Source organism: Oncorhynchus nerka, linkage group LG10 (assembly GCF_034236695.1).
Source record: "Oncorhynchus nerka isolate Pitt River linkage group LG10, Oner_Uvic_2.0, whole genome shotgun sequence".
NCBI classification, from domain to species: domain Eukaryota; kingdom Metazoa; phylum Chordata; class Actinopteri; order Salmoniformes; family Salmonidae; genus Oncorhynchus; species Oncorhynchus nerka.
In genome coordinates, this window is record NC_088405.1 from 70,266,028 (window position 1) to 70,282,575 (window position 16,548).

Genomic DNA, 16,548 nt, shown 5'->3' on the forward strand with positions numbered 1-16,548 from the left:
GACTGGTGGGCAGCTAGGTAGGACGCCATCCTTAGCTCACATTGCGGCGATACATCTGTGCCTCCCCACTACCTCCGTGGATGTAGAGAGACTTTTCTCACATTATCAGATGCTACTTAGTCAGCGTAGAAGGAGCCTCACAGATACATTTTTTAAAGTGTTGTTGATTGCAAAGTATAATAGCATTGAGCACTAAAAAGCGGTCAGTCACACACACCCCCACCAACTCCACCCCTCTTTATGTGTTTTGGTTTGAAGCAATTTGATAATAGTTAATGAATAGTTATATGGTGAATGGAATGAAGAGACAGATGTTAATCTAATCTATTTGGTGTTTATGTATTTATAGATGTATTCAACAATGTAAAATTTGTTTTTATAAACTGGGTGTTAGAGCCATGAATGCTGATAGGCTGACAGCCGTGGTATATCAGACCGTATACCACGGGTATGACAAAACATTAATTTTTACTACTCTAATTACGTTGATAACCAGTTTATAATAGCAATAAGGCACCTCGGGGGTTTGTGGTATATGGACAGTATAACACAGCTAAGGGCTGTGTCCAGGCACTCCGCAATGCGTTGTGCTTTAGAACAGCCCTTAGCTGTGGTATACTGGCCATATACCACACCCCTTCGTGCCTTATTGCTTTATTATATGCCTTTGCACTTTGTTGATGGCACTGTATTTATTTATTTATCATATTTTTCCATAAAGAAACGTTTATGATAAAAGGATCATACAAAGGTGGGGTCTGTGTAGAGGTTATTTTTTACTGAGTTTTACTAGAAGGATAACCGTAGGTTCATTGTCATCTAACAATTCATTGTCTAGTAGTTGAGTGTCATCTCATGAGTGGCTCAGCGGTCTAAGGCAATGCATCTCAGTGCAAGTGACGTCACTACAGTCCCTCGTTCGAATCCAGGTTGAATCACATCCGGCCCAGCGCCGTCCGGGGTTGGCTGGGGTAGGTCGTCATTGTAAATAAGAATTGGTTCTTAACTGACCTGCCTAATTAAATCAAATCAAATCAAAGTTTATTTGTCACGTGCGCCGAATACAACCTTACAGTGAAATACTTACTTACAGGCTTTAACCAAGAGTGCAAAAAAAAGGTGTTAGGTGAACAATAGGTAAGTAAAGAAATAAAACAACAGTAAAAAGACAGTAGTGAGGCTATAAACATAGCGAGGCTACATACAAACACCGGTTAGTCAGGCTGATTGAAGTAGTATGTACATAGATATGGTTTAAGTGACTATGCATATATGATGAACAGAGAGTGAATGATTATGAGGCTGTAGAAGACTGTAATTAACAATGGAACTAATAGCACTCCTCCAAATATTATTTACATAAATGTATTACTCAACGTTCATGCTATATACATTTACAATTTAGTCATTTATCAGATGCTCTTATCCAGTGGGACAACCACACATCACATAGTAAGTACACTTTAACTCAATAAAGTAGTTATCATCAAAGTCAGAGCTAGAAGGGGGGGCAAATGTTAGTTCAGGAAAGGTGAGGAGGGGGATTATTTAAATTACTCTGAGGTCCTAGATTCAGGGGGAAGCTGGTTCCACCATTGGGTTACCAGGACTGAGAAGAGCTTGGAGAACTTGGGAAGGTTGAAAACCAGGCGGGCTACAGCGTTCTGGATAACTTGCAGGGGTTTGATGGCACAAGCGGGGAGCTACAGTAGTCTAGATGGGAGATGACAAGTGCCTGGATTAGGACCTGCTCCACTTCCTGTTTGGGACATACTCTACGGATGTTGTAGAGCATGAACCTGCAGGATGAGTCACTGCTTTGATGTTTTCAGGGAACTACAGGGTGTTGTCCAGGGTCACGCCAAGTTTCTTTTCACTCTGGAATGGCGACACTGTGGAGTTGTCAAGGTCTTTGAGCGGGCAGGTCTTCCCTAGGAGGAAGAGCAGCTCTGTCTTGTCGAGGTTGAGCTTGAGGTGATGGGCCGACATCCAAGTTGAGATATCTGCTGGGCACGCAGAGATGCATGTCGCCACCTGGGTGTCAGAAGGGGGGAAGTAGAAAAGTAGTTGAGTGTCATCCACATAGTAATGATAAGAGATACCATGTGAGGATATGACGCTGAGTGAATTGGTGTACAGAGAGAAGAGCCCGGTGGGACACAAGTAGAGAGAGTACGTGGTGCAGACACAGATCCTCTCCACATCACCTGGTAGGAGTGGCCTGCCAGGTAAGATGCAATCCACATGTGCACAGAGCCTGAGACGCCCAGCCCTGAAAGGGTGGAGAGGAGGATCTGATAGTTCACGTTGTCGAAGGCAGCGTATAGATCTAGGAGGAGGAGAACAGAGGAGAGAGAGTCATCTTTGGCAGTGCGGAGACCCTCCGTGACACAGAGAAGAGCAGTCTAGGTTGAATGACCCGTATTGAAGCCTGACTGGTTAGGGTCAAGAAGATTGTTCTCAGAATGATAACAAGAGAGTTGATCAGAGACAGCACTCTCAAGTGTTTTGGAAAGAAAATAAAGGTGGGATACAGGCCTATAGTTTTTGACGTCAGAAGAGTTCATTGTTGGTTTCTTGCGAAGTGGAGCAACTCTGGCCATTTTGAAGTCAGATGGGATGCAGCCAGTGGTCAGGGATGAGTTCATTAGTCCAACAGTAGCAAACAAGAGTTTATTTTGGACAAATTCGGTATGTTTATCTTTGTTTTGTTCTGTTTGCTTCTGTTTCAGAAACATTTTCCAACAGAATCAATGGAATAAATACACCCCTGATCACGCGTAAACACAGTTCACTTTCATAGCACCCACATTGCATTCCTTCTCGCATCTATGCGCTCTCCTCCTCTAACCTCTTCCTTTCGCTTGTGGACTTCAATGCACAACACATCAGCTGGTCAAAAAGCCTTTCCAAGCCAATCGCTGCACACACCCTACACTGTTGTCACCATATTAGCAATTAAAGTAACGTCATAGTCAGCATAGCTAATAGAACTAACGGGTTAGTAAACCTGCTACAATCATGCAGTAACGTTACAGTGTACAAACAGTAAGCAGTTACACCGGCTGGCCCTGGTGGCATTAAATTTGTAAAACCAAAAGCTTACCTTGACTTCGAAGAGTTCCAGTGTTGTGTTGGAAAATCATAGCCATCTAGCTAATATAGCATCCCCCTGTTTGAGCAGGGTGTTCCAGTAGGCTAAACTAGCTAGCTGCATTTTCCCCATTAAAACTGTAATACTGTGGGTCCTTTACAATGGAAAAACTGGTGATCTTAGAGAGCATGCTCCTTGGCAGGGGGAGAGATCCCCTGCTCTCTCCTTCCTCTGATGCTGGATACGTCTGCCCTCCACTCGTTTCACGATGCCCTCCCATCTGGAGGATTCTACAGCCATGCCAGGAGAGCCGGGCGTTAAATCAGTCTGAATGTATTAATTTGTGGATGTCCATAATCCATTTGGGATGATATTTTACAAATTATAATTTGTATTATATATTATGAATTGCAATTCGTACCAATTTTGTCTAATTGTTAGTTGTTTTCCACATCTCAGTGATAGGCGTCCCACTAGCAGAACAACTTTCGGTGAAACTGGAGGGTGCGCAATTCAAATAAATAATCATTAAAATGATGGATATTAAACATTTAGGTACATACAAGTGTCTTATATCTGTTGAAAGCTTAAATTCTTGTTAATCTAACTGCACTGTTCAATATACAGTAGCCATAACAGCGAAAGCATGCCATGTGATTGTTTGAGGACGTCCCCATATCAAAATGTTTTTCCACCGTAACAGGTTTCATAAATTCACAAATAGCGATTATATATGCACTTACTTTTTGAAACTATTCCTCTGATTTGTCATCCAAAGGGTCCCAGGTATAACATGTAGTGTGGTTTTGTTAGATAAAATCCTTCTTTATATCCCAAAAAGTATGTTTAGTTGGCGCCATCGATTTGAGTAATCCACTCATTCAACATACAAAGAAAGGAATCCAGAAATCTACCCCTAAACTTTGTTTCAACAAGTCAAAATGCGTTTCTAGTCAAGATACCCTAAAATGTAAATCAAACTATAATTTTTCCTATGGAAAGTAGTATGTTCAATAGGAAACCGATTTTAGAAGATTTTAGAAGGTCTTGTCTTCATGGCGTGTGAAAACATGAACTTCCAAGACTGTGTCCCTGTACTAAAACTGTTATTTCTTATTTGTTTTGGAAGTTACAAGCCTGAAACCTTGAACATAGACTGCCGACACCCAGTGGAAGCCATAGGAATTGCATCCTGGGAGCTAGAATTGAGTATGCCCTTATACTTGACTTTGGAAGAGCATGGTCTCTAAAAAAAAAAGATTTCCGGTTGGTTTTTCTTTGGATTTTCTCCTACCATATCTATTGTGTTATACTCGCCTACATTATTTTAACATTTCTACAAACGTTTCTTTCCAATGGTACCAATTATATGCATATCCTGGCTTCAGGGCCTGAGTAACAGGCAGTTTACAGTGCCTTGCGAAAGTATTCGGCCCCTTGAACTTTGCGACCTTTTGCCACATTTCAGGCTTCAAACATAAAGATATAAAACTGTATTTTTTTGTGAAGAATCAACAACAAGTGGGACACAATCATGAAGTGGAACAACATTTATTGGATATTTCAAACTTTTTTAACAAATCAAAAACTGAAAAATTGGGCGTGCAAAATTATTCAGCCCCTTTACTTTCAGTGCAGCAAACTCTCTCCAGAAGTTCAGTGAGGATCTCTGAATGATCCAATGTTGACCTAAATGACTAATGATGATAAATACAATCCACCTGTGTGTAATCAAGTCTCCGTATAAATGCACCTGCACTGTGATAGTCTCAGAGGTCCGTTAAAAGCGCAGAGAGCATCATGAAGAACAAGGAACACACCAGGCAGGTCCGAGATACTGTTGTGAAGAAGTTTAAAGCCGGATTTGGATACAACATCCAAATTTCCCAAGCTTTAAACATCCCAAGGAGCACTGTGCAAGTGATAATATTGAAATGGAAGGAGTATCAGACCACTGCAAATCTACCAAGACCTGGCCGTCCCTCTAAACTTTCAGCTCATACAAGGAGAAGACTGATCAGAGATGCAGCCAAGAGGCCCATGATCACTCTGGATGAACTGCAGAGATCTACAGCTGAGGTGGGAGACTGTCCATAGGACAACAATCAGTCGTATATTGCACAAATCTGGCCTTTATGGAAGAGTGGCAAGAAGAAAGCCATTTCTTAAAGATATCCATAAAAAGTGTTGTTTAAAGTTTGCCACAAGCCACCTGGGAGACACACCAAACATGTGGAAGAAGGTAATCTGGTCAGATGAAACCAAAATTGAACTTTTTGGCAACAATGCAAAACGTTATGTTTGGCGTAAAAGCAACACAGCTCATCACCCTGAACACACCATCCCCACTGTCAAACATGGTGGTGGCAGCATCATGGTTTGGGCCTGCTTTTCTTCAGCAGGGACAGGGAAGATGGTTAAAATTGATGGGAAGATGGATGGAGCCAAATACAGGACCATTCTGGAAGAAAACCTGATGGAGTCAGCAAAAGACCTGAGACTGGGATGGAGATTTGTCTTCCAACAAGACAATGATCCAAAACATAAAGCAAAATCTACAATGGAATGGTTCAAAAATAAACATATCCAGGTGTTAGAATGGCCAAGTCAAAGTCCAGACCTGAATCCAATCGAGAATCTGTGGAAAGAACTGAAAACTGCTGTTCACAAATGCTCTCCATCCAACCTCACTGAGCTCGAGCTGTTTTGCAAGGAGGAATTGGAAAAAATGTCAGTCTCTCAATGTGCAAAACTGATAGAGACATACCCCAAGCGACTTACAGCTGTAATCGCAGCAAAAGGTGGCGCTACAAAGTATTAACTTAAGGGGGCTGAATAATTTTGCACGCCCAATTTTTCAGTTTTTGATTTGTTAAAAAAGTTTGAAATATCCAATAAATGTCGTTCCACTTCATGATTGTGTCCCACTTGTTGTTGATTCTTCACAAAAAAATACAGTTTTATATATTTATGTTTGAAGCCTGAAATGTGGCAAAAGGTCGCAAAGTTCAAGGGGGCCGAATACTTTCGCAAGGCACTGTACTTCACGTTCACGTTATTCAGGCGGAAATTGAAAAAAAAGGAACCTAGCCCTAAGAAGTTTTAAGATTGTAATTTAGCTAGGAACCACCATGGAGAAATGTCCATATCTTGTCTTAAGTGAGGAACTTCCTATGTGTTATTTTTTGTTTTATTGTGAAATGCTGTTTATTAGCATTACTATTCTGTTGAAATCTGTCGGGGGCACATTGTCACTTCGCCTTCAATATTTGTTATTTTTCAACGTTGTTTACAACAAGTACCAAATGTTTTTAGGTGGGTCCCCTCCCCACACATCAACACTGTAGTTTGAATCATCTTTTCAATACAGTCACCTCAGTGCATCAAAGTCAGTTATAATTGCAGAAAAAAACGCCAGTTACATATTTCTCTTTTCTCATACAAATTTACAAACCTACACGGCATGCCAAAAGGCAGCCAACTTGAAAGAAATGTCAAGTTGATTTCAAAGCTTTCTAGCTTCTTAGGTATCATAGTTAAAAGAGGTTTTCTTCATTAATTTAGGTAATTTAAATTTACGATGGTCCAAGGACTATCAACCCAGCTGTGTCATTTAATTATAACTGTTTGAAATGAGTTTTTCTCCTTTTAATGTTTCCTGGAATTGATAAGAGGAAGCTCATCACATTACACTGCGGCGCTGGGATCCTCATTGTTGCAGTTCACTCAGCCTAATAGTCACATCAGAGGAGCAGGCAGACACTCTCAACTATTAGCTAAAGAGAATGGAAGTGCTAATGGCTAAGAGAGAGAGAGAGAGACAAGGGACGGGGAAATAGAGAGCGACTACGGAGGGGGAAATAGAGAAAGAGGAGATAGAAAGGGAGTGGAGAGGATGAGAGAGGGAGAGAAGGAGAGTAAGGGGAAGATTGAGTAACTCCAGCCTTGGGGGAAGATCTCCCAATCCAAAATGGCAAATGTATGGAAACCTACATGCCATGCAGGTCCACATTCAGCAAATATGTAAGGCCATGTATGAGGATGAGAAATGTCAGTGAGAGTGAGAAAAGATTGCATATCTGAATATCTTAGAGGTTAAAAGACTTGTCCTGCCTAATGGGAAAATCTGTAGTGGTGGGAAATTGTCTGCACATTTAACGCTCTGTGCTGAATTATCAATCTAACTGCCAGATATTGAATTAATTGAACTATAAGTAAATGACATGAGTGAACAACTCTATTTATACAATAATACAACTTTAATAGAAAATAGTATATTTGAAACACACACACGCACGCTCACACAAACACATCCTCCCCCACACACCATATGTTTCTCTTTTTAACTGCGTTGAATAATGCAAATCAAACTTTAATTTGTACACAATTTACAGCAGGTATAAAAGGTGTAGCCACATACATGCTTGTCTGCTTGCTCCCTCAACATTGCAGTATAAATAATCAATATTGATATATATATCCATCAATATTTGCATGCGGCATAAAGGTGACCAAATACAGGTAGAGTTTGTGCTCCCCAAAATCAACATCGCAAGGCCGTCCTTCCAGTTCATCAGGAAAATTGTCTTAAATAGCAGCGACTCTGCCTCCACTTGGAGGTACTGTCACGCCCTGACCTTAGAGAGCTGTTTTATTTCTCTATTTGGTTAGGTCAGGGTGTGATCTGGGGTGGGCATTCTATTTTCTGTTTTCTAGGTTTCTTTATTTCTATGTTTTGGCCGGGTATGGTTCTTAATCAGGGACAGCTATCTATCGTTGTCTCTGATTGGGAATCATACTTAGGTAGCCCTTTTTCCCTCCTTTCAGTGTGGGTAGTTAACTTTGTTTGTGGCACTTAGCCCTGTAAGATTCACGGTTGTTTCTTGCGTTTGTTGTTTTGTTGACTACATTTTTAAATAAAAAAAGAAAATGTACGCTCACCACTCTGCACTTTGGTCTCCTTCCAACGACACCCGTGACAGAACTACCCACCACCAAAAGACCAAGCAGCGTGAGCCAACCTGGAGGACGAGCTGGACCGGGGAGGAGAGAATGGCAGGGGACAAGACCCGGTCATGGAAGCCCAAAAGGCAGCTCCACAAAACATTTTAGGGAGGGGCACACAGAAAGATTGGCAGAGTCGGAGTTTAGACCTGAGCCAACTCCCCGTGCTTACCGTGGGGAGCATGTGACTCGAGTGAGCATTCACAGGCTGGTGTGCTCCGTCCCGCATTCGCCGGGTGGAAGTGGGCATCCAGCCAGAACGGGTTGTGCCAGCTCTGTGCTCGAGACCGCCAGTGCGTCTTCATGGCCCAGTGTATCCAATGCACAAGGCCTCCTGTGTGTTTCTCCAGCCCGGTGAGTCCTATGCCTGCTTCAAGGACCAGGCCTCCTGTGTGTCTCCCCAGCCTGGTGAGTCCTGTGTGGGCTGCACGAATGAGGCCTTCAGTGATGATCCATGGCAAGAAGCCTCCAGTGATGATCCATGGCACGAAGCCTCCAGTGATGATCCATGGCACGAAGCCTCCAGTGATGTTCCATGGCACGAAGCCTCCAGTGATGATCCATGGCAAGAAGGCAGCGAGGGTGCCCAGTCCGGGGCCCGCAACGAGGGCCTTTTTAACTTCTTGGTGATACTGTGAGGCAGTATTTTCACGTCCGGTTGAAATGCATGCCAAAATTCAACTGCCTGCTACTCATCCCCAGAAGATAAGATATGCATATTAGTATATTTGGATAGAGAACACTCTGAACTTTCTAAAACTGTTTGAATCATGTCTGTGAGTATAACATAACTTATTTAGCAGGCGAAACCCCGAGGACAAACCATTCAGATTTTTTCAATGGGTTTTCATTGGGAATCCGCTTCCACTGGATGTCACCAGTCTTTAGAAATTGGTTGAGGTTTTTCCTTTGTGTAATGAAGAAGTAGCCCTGTTCAGAACAAGGGTCACTTCAAGTGTACTCTTAGATAAAGGCGCATGACCAGAAAGCTTGCTACAGTTTGTTTTCCTCCTGTATTGAACACAGAAAGCGTGCCCAGCTTAGGCTACCCGGGCGGCTGGTAGCCTAGTGGGCTACCCGGGGCGGCAGGTAGCCTAGTGGGCTTCCCGGGGTGGCAGGTAGCTTAGTGGTTAGAGCTTTGGACTAGTAACCGAAAGGTTGCAAGATTGAATCCCTGAGCTGACAAGGTAAAAATCTGTCATTCTAACCCTGAACATGGCAGTTAACCCACTGACTTGCCTAGTTAAGTGAATGATGGTGAAGTTGAGCCGGGTGAACAACAGGGCCCATCGAACTTGCCTGGAGTTGAGACACTTGGCGGTGTGGAGATATTCCATGTTCTTGTGATCTGTCCAGACTATAAATGAATGTTCCGCCCCCTCTAACCAGTGTCTCCACTCCTCCAAGGCCATCTTCACCGCGAGTAGTTCTTGGTTATCCACATCATAATTCCTCTCCATGGAGTTAAGGAGAAGAAGGGAGAAGAAGGCACAGGGATGCAGCTTAAGTGGCCCGAAAGCTGAGGCAATGAGTGGTAGCAGGTCTTAACCATGATGTCATCTAGGCCCCGGTTGTTGATGCACAGGCACAGCATTTTGTCCTTCTTCACCACAAAGAAGAACCCTACACCAGTGGGGGAGGCAGAAGGACGGATACGCCCTGCATTCAGGCAGTTCTCGATGTACCATTGCTTTGGTCCCCATCCCCAGGGTGGTGTGGTACCCGGGAGAAGGTCGATCCTGCAGTCATAGGGTCGATGCAGAGGAAGTGAAGTGGCCCGGGCCTTGCTGAAAACCTCCCAGAGATCCTGGAATGTTGGAGAGGTCCGAGGCTTCTTCCGAGCCCACAGGAAGATGTCCTGGGGAAGGCTGCACCGACTTCAGGCAATAGGCGTGGCAGAACGGGCTCCAGCCCATGATAGTACCAGCAGTCCAGTTGATAAGAGGATTGTGCTTCTGGAGCTATGAATATCCCAAAACCATAGGTACATGGGGAGAGCAGGAACTCCATACACTCACTGTGATTTCCTGATACTCATAGGTTGATTGGAACCGTATTGTGGGTGACTCTGCCATCCAGCACTCTGACATCCATGGGAATGGAGAGGGTTTGAGTGGGGATACCCAGCTCCGAGACAAAGTTAGCGTCGATAAAGCTCTCGTCTGCCCTAGAGTCAATGAGCACCCGGAGAGATTTGGCCTGGTCATCCAACAACAGGGTGGCACGGAGAGGGGTATGAGTAATGGGAGATTGAAAAATCCCTGTACGGCTCACCTACTGATGAGCCTGATCTTTTTAGTAGACAGGGGGAAATATAATGTCCAGTAGTTCTGCAATAAATACAGCTCCTGCTGCTCAATCTGTGTAAACGTTCATCCGGAGACCATCTAGCCCTACCCAGTAGCTTGGGCTCTGGAGAAGTCGAGTCGATCACCCACAGTGATTCCCGTGGGCACTCAGGTAACATTGGATTCCCTCAGTAAGGTGGACTTCGGGAACTTCCGGGATTCCTCGGAGGCGAGGTGGGGGTAGTGGACAAGCAAGTGTGACTGGGAACAGACCTCCTCTTATGTTCCCGTAGCCGCCCATTGATCCGTAAAGTCAATGCGATGAGGGAGTCAAGGTCCATGTGAAGCTCCCGTGTTGTGAGCTCGTCTTTATCTCCTCCGATAATGTGTGAAGGAACGTGTTGAAAAGAGATTCCGGGTTCCAGGCACTCTCAGCAGCCAACATGCGAAAATCTACCCCGTTGTCTGCCACACTACGGGAGTTTTGATGCAGTTGGAGTAGCTTCTGAGCCGCCTCTCTCCCAGACAACGGAGAATCGAACACCTTCTTAACCTCCGCCACAAACTCGATTGTTGCTCCAACACCGCTGACGCCCAGGCGATCAAAGGCAATTTCCTACAGTGTAGGGCTCCGGAGGAGCTAAGAGAAGTGTTGCTGGTAGCAGGGTTACTGAGAGTCTGGGGGGTTACCGTAGAGGCTTGCTGCACAGTAGAATATCAGCAGAATTGCTCCAGCAATGAGGGGCCTATGGCGACTCCTTGGGAGGAGACAGCGTTGCAAAGCTGGTCTGAGTCTGCTGGGTCAGTCATGGCCAGTTTGTACTATCAAGGCTCAGGCTAAGACCAAGGTGCAGACACAGGAGGTGGATACGAGTCTCAGAGTTTATTAAAGTACAAGGGGCAGGCGAAAGGTAAGTCAAGGCAGGCAAAGAGTCGTAATCCAAATCTCAGTCAGGCAGGTACAGGACTGCAGGCAATCAGTAGGTCAAGGACAGGCAGAGGTTCGTAACCAGGTCAGAGTCAGAAAGGTACAGGACGCCAGGCAGGCTCAGGGTCAGGGCAGGCAGAACGGTGTGGTAGGTGGGGTCAGGGTCAGGGCAGGCAGAAAAGGTTGGAACCGGGAGGACTAGAAAACAAGGACTATAGAAAACAGGAGTACGGAAAAACTCGCTGGTAGGCTTGACGAAACAAGACAAACTGGCAACAGACAAACAGAAAATAAAGGTATAAATACACAGGGGATAATAGGGGAAGATGGGAGACACCTGGTGGGGTACAAAGACAGGTGAAACAGATCAGGGTGTGACATCTTTGGTTACTTACCTGTTATCCGCAGGTAGAAACATAGAAATGGAATGAATAGAACGGGCTTGGAAGTTCTAACCCTGGCGATTTGACTGGTAAACTCATGGTCACAACCGCAATGGTGTTGTGATGCAATAATTTCCATGGTAATTTAGAATGTTCTATCAACTGATGCTGGATTTCCATGGTAACATAGAATGTTAATTCAAATTATGCTAACTGATGTGGCTCATGCAGTGGAATATACTTTTTGTAATGTCAGTTGAGTTGACTCAACAAAGCACAACACAGATTGAAGGGTAGACTTCCTGCTTTTACTTCCTGGCATGGGCCTAGGTCGGAAATATACAGGTTAAGACAACGTCGTCACAAATCTGGAACCAGCACCGTTGCTAACTAGTATAACTGGCCCCATTGTTGCAAAGAGTTATGGAATGTTAGAGTCCCATCGTCTTAACCATTAATTTTCAACCTAGGCATGAATACACTCAAAATGGATGAAAGATGGTGACGACAGATATGGCAGCTCTGCTTTTAGCTCCTATGCAACTTTGCAACAAGCATTTCGCTACACCCGCAATAACATCTGCTAAATATGTGTATGTGACCAAAACATTTTGATTTGAATGGGAAGATTTCCTTCTCGTTCACTGACAGGTAACCCAAAAAAAAGACGATTTAGCTACCTGTGTGACATGAAACAAACCCGTCTAGAAAACTTCTGCAAACTTGCTACTGAGACTAAATGTGTTTTGTATATAATCAGCTTTTTACTCAAGCCTCCGATCCATACTGTTTCCAATTTAACATGAATAGCCCATAGCCTACAGATTATTGTCTTGTCTATTGTTTAAATAAAAGAAATCCAAGAAAAATGTTTGTCAGTGTTTGTGTATTCATTTGATAGTTCAATTCACTTTCTAGAAATGTGTATAGCATCAGATCTTCCATAGCCATGATTGGTATCATTATATGTATGCTCTCCACTTTCTGGAGGAGCGAGTTTTGAAATCAGTGGAATTTGAGTATGATAGCTAAGGAGATGGAGAAAACACCAGTCTGGATTACATCATCAAACTAAGGCAACCATGCATGGTATCAGACAGGAGATGCTGTCTGCTACTCGCTGTTTATCATCTATCCATAGTCACTTTAACTATACCTACATGTACATATTACCTCAATTAGCCCGACTAACCGGTGCCCCCGCACATTGACTTTGTACCAGTACCACCTGTATATAGCCTCACTACTGTTATTTTTCACATTCATTTAAATGCTTTTTAAAATTTCTTTACTTATCTATTGTTTACCTAATACCTATTTTTTACTTAATAATTGCACTGTCGGTTAGGTCTTGTAAGTAAGCATTTCACTGTATTCGGCCCAAGTGACAAATACACTTTGTTTAGAGACACGTCCAACCACAATGTATACTGGTAAGATTTTCAGATATTACGCATTTCTAATTTTGACAGAAAGTGGTTCCGTTTCAAGTGTACTGTTAGCTAGCTAACGTTAGCTGGCTGAGTCGCTAGCTAAAGTTATGTGTATGATCTTATTCTTCGTATCTCAGACACATTTGCTTTACTAGTTATAACCTGGTTGGTTAGCTACCTGCAGATTCATGCAGGGTAGTAACATCATGAGTTGGGATTATGGTCCATTGTTTAGCTAGCTAGCTACATGTCTTAACAAAGATGACAAAAATATTTACCCTCTGTGCCAGTTCCACCCCTTTCTGTTTCAATTTGCTCTCTTACACAAGGCACACTCCTCCTGAATCAAATCGAATCAAATCAAATCAAATCAAATGTTATTTGTCACATACACATGGTTAGCAGATGTTAATGCAAGTGTAGCGAAATGCTTGTGCTTCTAGTTCCGACAATGCAGTGATAACCAACAAGTAATCTAACTAACAATTCTAAAACTACTGTCTTATACACAGTGTAAGGGGATAAAGAATATGTACATAAGGATATATGAGTGAGTGATGGTACAGAGCAGCATACAGTAGATGGTATCGAGTACAGTATATACATATGAGATGAGTATGTAGACAAAGTAAACAAAGTGGCATAGTTAAAGTGGCTAGTGATACATGTATTACATAAGGATGCAGTCGATGATGTAGAGTACAGTATATACGTATGCATATGAGATGAATAATGTAGGGTAAGTAACATTATATAAGGTAGCATTGTTTAAAGTGGCTAGTGATATATTTACATCATTTCCCATCAATTCCCATTATTAAAGTGGCTGGAGTTGGGTCAGTGTCAATGACAGTGTGTTGGCAGCAGCCACTCAATGGTGGCTGTTTAACAGTCTGATAGCCTTGAGATAGAAGCTGTTTTTCAGTCTCTCAGTCCCAGCTTTGATGCACCTGTACTGACCTCGCCTTCTGGATGATAGCGGGGTGAACAGGCAGTGGTTCGGGTGGTTGATGTCCTTGATGATCTTTATGGCCTTCCTGTAACATCGGGTGGTGTAGGTGTCCTGGCGGGCAGGTAGTTTGCCCCCGGTGATGCGTTGTGCAGACCTCACTACCCTCTGGAGAGCCTTACGGTTGAGGGCGGAGCAGTTGCCGTACCAGGCGGTGATACAGCCCGCCAGGATGCTCTCGATTGTGCATCTGTAGAAGTTTGTGAGTGCTTTTGGTGACAAGCCGAATTTCTTCAGCCTCCTGAGGTTGAAGAGGCGCTGCTGCGCCTTCTTCACGACGCTGTCAGTGTGAGTGGACCAATTCAGTTTGTCTGTGATGTGTATGCCGAGGAACTTAAAACTTGCTACCCTCTCCACTACTGTTCCATCGATGTGGATAGGGGGTGTTCCCTCTGCTGTTTCCTGAAGTCCACAATCATCTCCTTAGTTTTGTTGACGTTGAGTGTGAGGTTATTTTCCTGACACCGCACTCCGAGGGCCCTCACCTCCTCCCTGTAGGCCGTCTCGTCGTTGTTGGTAATCAAGCCTACCACTGTTGTGTCGTCCGCAAACTTGATGATTGAGTTGGAGGCGTGCGTGGCCACGCAGTCGTGGGTGAACAGGGAGTACAGGAGAGGGCTCAGAACGCACCCTTGTGGGGCCCCCGTGTTGAGGATCAGCGGGGAGGAGATGTTGTTGCCTACCCTCACCACCTGGGGGCGGCCCGTCAGGAAGTCCAGTACCCAGTTGCACAGGGCGGGGTCGAGACCCAGGGTCTCGAGCTTGATGACGAGCTTGGAGGGTACTATGGTGTTGAATGCCGAGCTGTAGTCGATGAACAGCATTCTCACATAGGTATTCCTCTTGTCCAGGTGGGTTAGGGCAGTGTGCAGTGTGGTTGAGATTGCATCGTCTGTGGACCTATTTGGGCGGTAAGCAAATTGGAGTGGGTCTAGGGTGTCAGGTAGGGTGGAGGTGATATGGTCCTTGACTAGTCTCTCAAAGCACTTCATGATGACGGAAGTGAGTGCTACTGGGCGGTAGTCGTTTAGCTCAGTTACCTTAGCTTTCTTGGGAACAGGAACAATGGTGGCCCTCTTGAAGCATGTGGGAACAGCAGACTGGTATAGGGATTGATTGAATATGTCCGTAAACACACCGGCCAGCTGGTCTGCGCATGCTCTGAGGGCGCGGCTGGGGATGCCGTCTGGGCCTGCAGCCTTGCGAGGGTTAACACGTTTAAATGTCTTACTCACCTCGGCTGCAGTGAAGGAGAGACCGCATGTTTTCGTTGCAGGCCGTGTCAGTGGCACTGTATTGTCCTCAAAGCGGGCAAAAAAGTTATTTAGTCTGCCTGGGAGCAAGACATCCTGGTCCGTGAATGCCTCCCTTCACAGGGAGTAGGGAGGTGCAGGTTGTCAGGGTTAGTTTCGGTCCAGGGGGTAATGCAGGTAGCTGGTTTAAGTATGGGGATGCTACAGGTAGTGTTCTTTTGTTTTGCAAGCAGACGCCAATATCAGTATGGCAGAATGGCAGATGGTGTGGGACGAAACCCCAGTGAAAGGGGATACGAAGGTTGAGATTAACCAACATTAACCAACATCACGCAATTCCCCCAAAAACACCTGGAGGACATGAACCAGAGGCTTTCTGGTAGTTTCTGAAACATGCCACAAACAAAATAAATGAAAAGGTGAGCCTGAATGTGGTGAAATACAAGTTTATTACAAATGTCTCAATTGGTTTGGCAAAATGTGGGAAATCCCATGCACTCAAAACAGTATGCCTACAGTATGATCACACAGTACACCAGATAAAACAAGCTGACCGTGCCCCTCCCCCGACCCCACAACATATAAGATATCGCAGCATACATTATACCACCCTCTCTGACAAGGAACAACTCTCACAGCTTAGGGGATGTCAGTACACCCCCAGCTTGCTACCCTAAGACACGACTGAGTATAGCACGAGACGGGTGCAACCTGAGTTTATCTACCCCAACGCATGTTCCTAACAATATGCCAAACTAATAGCGTAAAACTGTAATTGTCCACATCATATTCCAGTCCAGAAGCAACCCTTACCCCCTAGTCACTTCATGTATATCCGAAACAATTGGACAAGACAATTGGGTTTTGTAATCGTTGGTATCAATTATGTAAAAGTAAATGCAATTAGGTGATAATCTGGTCCTGTATTAATAAAACATTGCAGAGTAGGTGTGATGATCTAGGATCATGATTCCCTGCCAATGTATTCATTATGATATAAAAGGAATAACTGACAGCAGGCTGTTGTTTTGTTGTGTTGTTTTCTGTGAAGTGTACTATTGTGCTATATTGTTTGCCATTTCTTTCTTTACAGGGCTGGTAACTATACTGAACAAAAATATAAATGCATCATGCAACAATTTCAAAGAGTTATGGT